Source organism: Trachymyrmex septentrionalis, unplaced genomic scaffold (genome assembly GCF_001594115.1).
Source record: "Trachymyrmex septentrionalis isolate Tsep2-gDNA-1 unplaced genomic scaffold, Tsep1.0 scaffold13, whole genome shotgun sequence".
NCBI lineage: Eukaryota > Metazoa > Arthropoda > Insecta > Hymenoptera > Formicidae > Trachymyrmex > Trachymyrmex septentrionalis.
Window position 1 is genome coordinate 2788487 of NW_017304438.1, and position 9653 is coordinate 2798139.

At 36.4% G+C, this 9653-nt stretch overlaps 1 protein-coding gene across 8 annotated transcripts in view; it reads left to right on the plus strand.

Moving 5' to 3' along the window:
* Positions 1 to 9653, plus strand: part of LOC108756801 (protein turtle-like) — a 264529-nt gene that overhangs the window by 1228 nt on the left and 253648 nt on the right. The window lies entirely within an intron of this gene.

The following is a 9653-nucleotide window of genomic DNA, read 5'->3' on the forward strand; positions in this document are numbered from 1 at the left end:
ATATATATATATATATATATAAGTATCGAGATGTAGTCGAATGCAATAATGAATTAAAGAAAAAAAAGAAGAAATAAAGTAATTTTACTTCCTTGCCGATAAACGAGAAGAAATAAATGCGACTTGTCAAAGACTTCGCAAAATACAACAGCTTTTGTCAATACAGCGTTTCAACGTGCGTTTTCTCATGCATAGGAAAATGCGCATTCTCGAAGCGAACGGAATATCGTCGCCTTCCATAAATTCGCATTTTCATTAAAAAATAACTTAAATCATTAAAAATGAATAGCACCGAGTGTGTCAGGTATATAATTTTTCTTAAAAATATTATGAACATTTTTTGCCACCGCCAAGATTTCTGATACGGAGGCGTGCTCCGAAATTGGCCGCTGTCGATATTCCGCGCGAAGTGACGTTCGCGATCGTGCAATTTTATTTCTCGGTTATATCTGCGGATCGGATCCTCTCTCTCTCTCTCTCTCTCTCTCTCTCTCTCTCTCTCTCTCTTCCAGGTCAAAAACATCAAGCATGGATTTTGGAAGGAAACGCCGCGACGGGCCGCGCCGGAGCGTCTGCTCGCGCGACGAAAGCGTATGGAAAAGCACGTCGCGCGATAAACCGCGAAGATAGACGCCGGGATAAAAATTGCCGAGACTGTCAAGGGTCGCGGGAATGCAACGGACGATTGATAGTCGTACCTCGGTGTTATCACCGTCGTAAATTCCCGCGCAGCGTTCGGTTTACGCGTCCGCTCGTGATATTTTTCGCCGCGGTATCGTCGAAATAGAAAAATGTTTACGTCACGGGCAGAAAGAAGCGTGATCAATATCGAGGGGAGGGAGGAAGAGTGTCTAATTCCAATAATTCTTGCGAGATGCGTTTTGCGAGGATGTTACTCTTTTGTCGCGACCGTATAACGTGTATATATCCTCAAACTAGAAAATACATACGTAAAACTATCGCATTTGTTAGCCAAATATGATGCGTTAACCGCAATATTGAACTTTACCGTTATAACTTTGCTATTATGGAGCACGGTTGCTTAACGAGTTTAAGGGAGCTTAACTCCATGCTACTCCGCGCGAATATCTTTCGAATTAATCGATCCTCCTTTGCTGTATCCTAACGAGATTTCTTACGTCGTACAATTTATCCGTCAAACTCGATTCTGTTTAGTATCGCGACGCTGCGAATATGTACGATATAACAAACACGAGCACCGTTAATGTGACACGCGAATGCGTAATTTGTCTTACAATGAGAGACTTTGGAGCAACGAGAGTACACGACGACACATTGCCATTTCACCCCGAGACGACGCAACGTCACGAATCGCGAGCTTTGCACGCTTTCTTCCTCGACGGTTCAACGAACTTCAGTTTCGTTTAATGTAGCTCAATCCTGGGGAAGAACAATTTTCTCTCCTAGAAATGTATGTCATTAAACGAAAAGAATAATCAAGGAAATTGCGGGAATTACAAATGTACAAAGGGGATGATCCATTAACCTGGAAATAGTTATCTATTTTTACATCCCAACGATGACAAAAAAAATGTGAATTGTTGTAAAATATCGTTTTGCATGGTTGGTGTTCATATTTCTTTCTTTTTTAATAACTTTTATTCTTTGCAAACCTTTAAATATGCAATTCCATTGAAAATTCGTAATAAAAAAGCGTTATATTAAAATTAAAATCTTTATCTTTTAGAAATATTGTCATAAATATAAAGCTACACAATAAAAAAACATGTATTTGTGACTTTGTGTTGGAAATGATCTACTCACTCTTTTAACAGTTTGTGCTGAATTTTTTAACATGTTTGAGTGTTAATTTAACATAATGTGATTATGTTATTTAAAGATTTTGCCTTAAATTGGTATTCAGCATTTCTTATAGTATCAAAATAACACAATTTATGAGTAAGAGAACATGACAATAATGTATTTTAAATACATAAATTCTAAAATGAATGAATAAAATATTTGTTAATTTAACATAAATGTTAATTTTACTAAAGAAATACACTTCTACAGTTTGTTTACAAGCTGTGTGAACATTACTTTTTTGTGATCATTTTTTGACACAATATCTTGTTGTTTTCTAATATATTAATCTTATGTTAAATGAACGCATAATTTGGAATGGACCGTTTGAGATATGGAATGTTATATTCGACACAAATTTTCCAACAGTAGTTTAATATTTATTCGGTTTCTATAAAAATTTGTGTTAAATTTAACACAAATCACTTGTTCCAAAAACGATGCACTGATGGTTTTATTGAAATTTTTGTGTTAATTTGACAAGATGAATATGTTAGAGAGTAACATAAATATTAAAAAAAAATTAACACAAAGAAGTAATACTGATATAATTTATAAGCAAATTGTGGAAGCATATTCTTTTAGTAGAATTAATATTTATGATATGTTAAAATTGACACATATTTTATTTATTTATAACATTTTTATACTTTAAAATACATTATTTTTATGTTATTTGAATACTTACTCACATAAATTGTATTATTTTGACATTAAAAAATGTTGAATACCACAATTGAACACAAAATACTTAAATAACATAATCACATTATGCTAAATACATTCGAGCATGTTACAAATTCAATACAAAATTTTAAGAAAAACTCAAGTTTCCACAAAATTTTTTTTATTATGTACTTTTATTATTATTCTTCAGAAAATTTTGAAATCCATAATGTTCTCAAATATTAATAAATTGGGAAACAGTCCATAATATACAATATATTGTTAATAATAATGATTTTATTTGAGATGTAAAAACATCCCAGGAGGTCGTAATTTTTATGTTAAAAAAAAATTAGGTGACTACTCTCGGGCTAAAAATAGAGTTTCGTTCTTCCAATAGCGAACGCGAAGTGGCGTTACAAGAGGGACGAAAATCTTGCCATACCGTATATACTTCCGCCACAGTCCTCTTTCTATGTAAATATTTACGTTTATGTAGGGACTTTACGATATGTAGCCTATGTATAAGGCCAATAGACGCTCGATCTGTAGACCATGCAGGAAATAGACTTTAGTAAAAGGCTCAGATTTTCCGAAGAGCATTCGCGAAATCAGATCGCAGGGGATTACAAATATCGGGTAACTCTGCGCAAATTCCTTTGTATCTCTGACTTGTATTACTCTGTTCCGCCCAATGATTCATACTACGTTGCTGCACAAAAGCGGCAGAGACTTTCCAGTTTGGAATTTTAAACGTATGTTACGAGGATTTTATCGTGCAATCCAATGTGTATTGCGATTCGTCCACCGTCAGATTAGAAATTAAGCTTATTACAACCGATTGAGTTAATATCAAAAGATTAAATGATGTATTTTCTTCATTTCTTGCGTTTGTATTACGCGATTCTTTATTGCTGTACGAAAATAACGATCTTGTTGAAATATTTAAAATATTAAAAAATTTAGATAGATACACATCTGAAAATAATGTTGTTGGACTATTAAAATAATGTAGGAAATTCAAGCATGATGAGCAGTGCCGCAAAAAAGTTTCGACTAGTAACGAGTTCGCATCCTACATATATAATTATTTTGATAGTCCAACAAAATTACTTTCAGGTCTGTTATATCTGTATACCTATTCAAATTTTTAAATATTTTAACAAAACCGTTCTTTTTATGTAGAACAAATTGTAGAATCTTCGCGCTCGCCGTTTAACTTCTCGACCAGAGGTCGCAACTCCTATCTCTTATCTTGCAACCTATGTTGATCCCATTAAGCAGAGAGTAAAATCAACGTGTGACGCAACGCACGGAACAGCAGTGCAACGGGTTGGACATTTTTTTGCCGCATGTCAGAGCAAGAAGGGATTCAAACGCGAGAGGGCGGAAATCTTTCCTGCCCATGCGACCGTATATCATTTCGGTTCTGCCACGTATATGTATAAATCCGGTTATATAACGGCTCGTTTGCGTCCGTGTAAAGTGTAAAGGATAGGTCATATAAAAAATATTTTTTTGGCTTTTCCGACATGAAAAAAAAGGAAGTCTGACGGATGCTGGACGAAGATGCCAGAGAAGCAAGAAAGGAGCCAGCTGATGGCCCTTTTTAAGCCTGAAAGATATGTGCATTTTATGTACGTATAAAAAATGTTTTACCGATTACATTTTTTCACCGTGTAACACAATTAAAGGGCTGAACCGTTAATATATATTTACAGTATAAGGATTATATCTCTTATTTTAATGTACTATAGGATCTTAATATACTAGAATCTTTTCTTATTTTTAATCGACAGGTTAGAATTATTTCCTGTAAAACACTTCAGCTACTTTGGGAAAAAAATATTAATAATAAGTGTTTTTCAAATTTCTTTTAAATTTACGTAATTTTAAATTACACAGCTTTATTCCTCAGATTTTGGTTTTAAAATAAAAAAAAAATCAATTATGTCAACTTTAAGCATAAGATACATTAATTTAAAGTACATTGGATCTGCGAATATCCAGCTGGTAAGGAAATTTCGGAATGAATATCGAGCAATTAAGGTTAAATATCCATTAATCTACACACCATATTTGTGCATTCTCATCTTTCTTCTTTCGCTATTGTTGGCGAAATTTCTTTTTTTTTTATCTTTATGCTGTTTCGAAATAGGATGTATTACTCTGGGATACGAATTTGTTTTGGTTAAATTACTTTACTAGTACATATATTTGTTGAGAAGATTATCACGTAGAATTCGATACTATAATTATAACTGAACGGATATACCGGGAATTGGGTTTCATAAATCTATTAATACGAATAAAGTAATCTGCTGTTATTTAAACGGTCTATTTATTATACAGCTATAACATTCATAAATACTATTTAAAAGCGGACTTGTTATCGAGAATATTATGTTTTCTAACGATGTGTATTTACTCAACGTATGTGCAATTTTTTCGTAAAATATATCTTTTCTTATGGAATTTAATTATTTTAAAAATAATCGTATGATGTACCAAACATACTTACGTAATACATCGTTTTTAATACTTGAATATTTTCATTAAAATCGAGCTCTTGGAAGAAATGCGCGTTTATTTGATAAAATATATCATTGTTGTACAAGAGGAAACGGAGATTACATCGTATCTTATGCGAGCGCTTGACGTGGCGTTCTCACGTGTGTTTCAGAATAGTAATCGCGTTTGTGAATTCTGCGATGACTCTCTCATATTTGTAGTTTAAAGGGATAAAAAAGATTCTCTCTTCCCGGGAAATATAAAACTGTATGAAAAATTATGTCATCACTAGAAGGGAAATAAAAGTTTTAAATTATTCTAGCCCAAAAAATCAGGAATAAGCGTAAAATTATACATGTCAGTGTAAAATGGAAAAAGTGTATCTCAAAAAAAGAAACAAAATAATAATCGTATATATTTATACGTCACGATTACAAGTGCCTCGGTCGACGATGCGCAATTATTTCGAAACAACAAACGTTATTTCAGTTATTTGCATCGTTGATTTTATCCAATCACGATATGTACCTCAATTTTCCTGGCAATTGATCGATAGTCTGCCCATACGCTTGAATGTATCGAAAGGTAACATCGACGAACTGTACTCTTTGAAAGAGAAAGAGTGAAAGAGCGAGACGGAGAGAAAGAGGAAGAAAGAGGGATGCGCGAGATGAGACTTGAGGGACGCCCTGAAGTATCTGCGAGAAGTGGCTGCCAGCAAGACTCGAAGAACCTACGGGAATCTTAATTCGAGTACCTACGTACCGGTAGCGGGAAACAGGGTAACAGGGCGAAAATGGGGTGTAGGGCTTCATGCATATTCAGCGTATTTGTGGCCGGAGTGCAACTCCGGGGTAACTCATTGTGCTCGACTACTCGCGGCGAGTTTGCCTCACCTCGACGAGGAAACGGAGGAAAATTGGCGGAGGGTACATATTCGTTAGAAAGCCACGCACACGACAGGTGAGGAAGGCGCCTCTCGTCTCGCCTCTCTTCCCTACGACTTGCGTTTCCTTGCAACTTGCGTTTCCCATCCCTTACTTCACGCACCTGCCCCGACTTGACGCTTAATGCCGGCATCGGGATGCACGATAAGAGCGTCCTTGACGCGTATTTCCGGGAGCGGCTTCCGGTTTGCTCGGGAATGCCCGGCGGCGGCGATGTCACGCTACAGTGATATCACGCGGTAACCTGATGTTTGCAGACAGTGGCATGAAAAACGACGTGCTCGCTTATTTCGTTCAAAGTTATTTTCGGCGAGTAAAATCAACCTTACTTGACGTACAATCGATTTTGATTGACGCACAATATCGCTTTAGCAAGATAATTTTAATTTTGCACTGGAATGGTTCGCGTAATCGTCGTCTTCGTGAAAAATCTTGATAGTATTGTATCGACATTGCTTTCTCATCAGTCTCGCGAAGAAGACCGAAGTTACAATATAAGTCACGGCGAGAGAAGAAAATGTAAAAAGTCACGGGAACTTGTCGACTGGTTGATTACAAGACCGATAATATATTTCTTGATGAGATGATCCTTTTCAACTTTCCCACGCTGATTGCTGGCGTCGGAGTCTCCAATTCTAGAATACAGTCGCGACTGCCGTCAAGACTGTCGGATTACAGGCGCTAAGGTTTATGAACTTCACGCCGAAGTACATAGTAATCTAAGTTTAAGAAAGCTTCTGCACCGGCCGACTACCAGAGAACACATAGAGGCGAACAGTTGGAGGACTTGGAATGGGACTTAATAGAATGCCGCGGGTGTCTGTCCTTAATCTTTGCACACCGAACTTGCCGTCTGTATCGCCTCTATTTATCTTGGAATTCTGTGTCGGTGCCTATCTATCAATGTATTGAAATTATCTTGAAATTATCTTATTCAATCTCGTCATACACGTTAACTGCTTGTGATTATTTGTGCTACTGTTTTTCGTATTCACGCGGATATATCTTAATTGAATTAATATGAATGAAAGAGAGCAGCGAGAAAACTTATTGTTATCGTTATCGATATAATACTGCTATTACGTTACGTTTAAAATGGGAGGTCCAGAAGAGAGATTTCTAATTTTGCATTTCGCCGAGTAAGAAAGAAACGTGGAATTTACGGATTATTATAATATCTAGTTAAATATCCAAGAGTGATGTATAATTTATCGATATCAGACGACATTTAATATCGCGCCCGAATTTGTGTCTTCCGATAAATTTCTAATTCATGGCGGATCATAAACCGAGCCCAAGTGCATATCAGCCGGGCATGTTGGTTATGAGTCGGTCTGACCGACCGGGAACGACGAGTGGAAAGGGATTGGTTTTAGGGGTAGTTACTTGGCTCTTGAGAGGAGGTGCTCTCATTGAGATTTGCATATCAATTGGAAATGTTTATTGATGGCTCGTCCTACGTCAGAAAGGTAGAAGCGGATTGCGTCAGCGAGCGGGAGAGCCGTGATGTCTCCGTGTATTCGCCTCACCAAGATTTACTTCCTCCTCGAGTAACTGTCTTTGAAGTAGCCAAGAGATGCTCCCGGTATTTTCAGCGTCATTTAACATCTTACGACATCCGCCGGTTGAGAGATCCGTGGGCCCACAGCAGGACTTCCGGCATGATCAACGTTTGTCTCGGTCAACGAACCAATAAATAAAGGTCTCCTGAAAGTCTCCTCTAAACGGTCTTGCCTTCTTTCTATCAGATCCAAAGCACTTTCTTTGAATTCCGCAAATGATACGGCGCAATACCGAGTCTTGCATATTCTGCATACCTTGGAATCTTTCCTATCCTCTCTTTCAGTTTTTTTTTACCAGAGAAATTACAATTTAATTACGTCTTTCAATTATTTGTTTCGTTAGGAATAATTAGGAAAGAATCTTTGGTCTTATTGCTGTTATATTCTTATACGGAAAAAAGAAATTTCTTTACTGAAATGTCGAAAATGTTAGCTATAAATACAGATCTGAAAAGAAATTTTGTTGGATCATGAAATTAATTATGTAGGACGGTCGAGTTAAGTTGCTAGAATATCAAAATTTTTCGCTGCATTGCTCATCGTGTTTTAGTTTTCTACACAAATGTTTTGATGACCCAATAAAATTAGGTCTTTAGGTCTTTAATCTATAAGTTAAATTTATAGATATTTCAGCAAAATCGTTTTTCCCGTGTAATAAGATTATTGGAAATAAAAGTATTTGGTAGGAATCGAACATTTATTATTGTTAGTAGCGCAGATATAATTATTCAGTTATTCAAATCAGAAATGTAAATACGGATTATCAATATAGATGCAAACGAGGTTTCTGTATCTTCTGTTTCTCGGTTATTTACATATCATTTCTCGAAAACATGCAACGTGCAGAAACGGCAAAGATACCTGCACCAGGTACGAAACTCGTGCATGTATCTTGCTTTTCTCTTTCCGCTTCTCTTCGTACTATTCTGCCGGAGATCAGCTACTGAAATTCGTGGCTTGCCTTTGGAAGCCACGGCTCAGGCACTTTGCATACGTTCGACCATGCGAAGAGTAACATGCGGCCGTTTATAGCTCGTTTCATCGCTATTTCACGTCGACTTTGTGCGTTTCCGCGTTAATTTTATCTAAAAAAAAAAAAAAAAGTTTTTTCTGACACATTCTTACGACAAATTAGCGATGTTTACTCGTGTATATTTGCGTGTATATTTGCGTAAAGATACTCGAACGATTTCTAGATTAAAATACGGATATGTATGTACATTTCAAAACGTGATTGTATACATTCATCTTACTTTTCTCATAACTCTTTTTTGTTTTAACGTCGCGCGCAAAAATCCACTGTTTACAGAAAATGCACGGTTTGCGTTTGGCAGATCCCCCGCGGCACTTTTTATACGGTTCAATTGTGTCGCGGGTAACACAGAATCCGACTCGATCTTGCATATTGCAGTCACGTAGATTTCGATCGTGTGTTCTGTCTGATTTCGGATTCCTGGTACCAGGTTTACTCGCGGCCGATACATTGCCGGGTTTGTACGCGTCGCAGCAGTCCTGTTGGAATCGTTTTATGCCGATTTTCACCGAGTACGGTTTGCCGTCAGTACAAGCCACTCCTGGATGTATGTATGATTATTCCCGATGTCCGCTTTGTCTAGCGGGTTTTTTTTTTCTATTACCATAAACACCCGTGGCTTTGGCTTGAAAATTTGGAACCGCTGGTAATCGATCGAGAGTTGAGAATAAAACATGGCAAAAGCTAGCTAGATCTCGAAATAAATAAATTATTTTAAAAAAGTATATTAAATATACGAGAAACGTACAATTTTCAAGCTGCTCTCTCAAACGCACAACTCCCTTGCAAGGGATAATGAGATAATGTGTTTTGCTAAAAATGAGAATGAAAAGATCGTAAAATTATAATATGAAAAAAAAAATTAGTTTTTACATTCAGCTGTAATATCTGAACAAGTGGATTTGTCTTGCATTTTTCAGACTATATATTTAAATACTTTCAGTCCTTACGTATAAACTGCAGTTCTATGGGCTTCCGTTAAAACTCTGCTGCTCTCTGGTTTAATTAAATTTATTATTGTGAATGAATTCTTTTCACGGTACGAAGCATTTATATAGGATTTAGTTATGAAATTTTTGAAATACGTCACTTATGGTGCATATATATATA